Source organism: Desmodus rotundus, chromosome X (assembly GCF_022682495.2).
Source record: "Desmodus rotundus isolate HL8 chromosome X, HLdesRot8A.1, whole genome shotgun sequence".
Taxonomy (NCBI): Eukaryota; Metazoa; Chordata; class Mammalia; order Chiroptera; family Phyllostomidae; genus Desmodus; species Desmodus rotundus.
Genome location: NC_071400.1, coordinates 4650957 through 4652016, shown reverse-complemented (window position 1 = coordinate 4652016; position 1060 = coordinate 4650957).

Here is a 1060-nt window from a genome sequence, read left to right as displayed (position 1 = left end):
AAATTAATCCTGTTGATGAGGCTTCTGTAACTTCTCTAACATTCAGTCAGACCTCATGAGATTCCACCTTAATTAGATTTCTGATTTCTCTGAAGCTTTGTTCTTTTGTACTTTGATTAGTGTGAATTCTTGTCCCCTTAAGGACTTTTGCAGATGGCTAATCTGTTACATGCTGATTTTACTGGGTGAAAACTCAAAGGAACCTTTTGCTTTGGGTGGAGGGAATGGAGCAGGAAGGTCTCACTTCGCTGCTATTGCTAAGTACAAAGATCTCTGCCCTCTCCCTTTGGTAGAAATAAGAGTGGGCTTGAGGGGTTCTGGAAGATTCCATGGATTTTCAGATACATTTTCTTTCTTTTGACATTATTGATTTGAGGATATTGGTGACTACAGTGCTGGATGCTTATCAAGGTCAAATACTATTTCATAGAAAAAGACTTAGGCCTCAGAGAAGTTGCCTCTGTGGTGAGGCAGGATTGGTGAGCCTCCTAGTCAAAGAGAGGAGGTTATCTTTTCCTTCTTTCTCCTACTCTTCTCTCCTCTGCTCAACTTCCCTTCTTCTACTCATTCTTCTCTTATCTCCTTTTCTTTCTTTCTTTATCTGTTTTTCTCTCCTCCTCTCCTTTATATTCTCCTATTCTCTGTGATAAGCATTAGGAAATATGTTGGGATAAGCCTGAGCCTGGGCTTATAACTAGATGTAGTCACTGTGAGTACTTGGAGCTGCAGAGAAAAGTGGGAGGAGGAGGAGGCAGAAGAGGAGGAGAGAGAGAAGGAGAGGGAGAAAGAGGAGGAGAAAAGAAGGTTTTTGCAAGCAAATGGAAATGCATATGAAACCCCAGGTTCCCTCCAAGAAAAGCAGATAGACTTGAGGCTTTATATCTAACCCTATTCCAAGGCCTCTGTCCCTACCAGGATAACGCTTATCCACTCAAAACACTGTGCTGCAGTTCCTGTTCTTCCTGGAAATGTGTGCTGTTAAGAAAAGTTCTGCTGGCATCCAAAGACTTAGCCTTACTGTCAAGGGCTCACAAGATGACTTCCTCCGTCTGCACCCAAG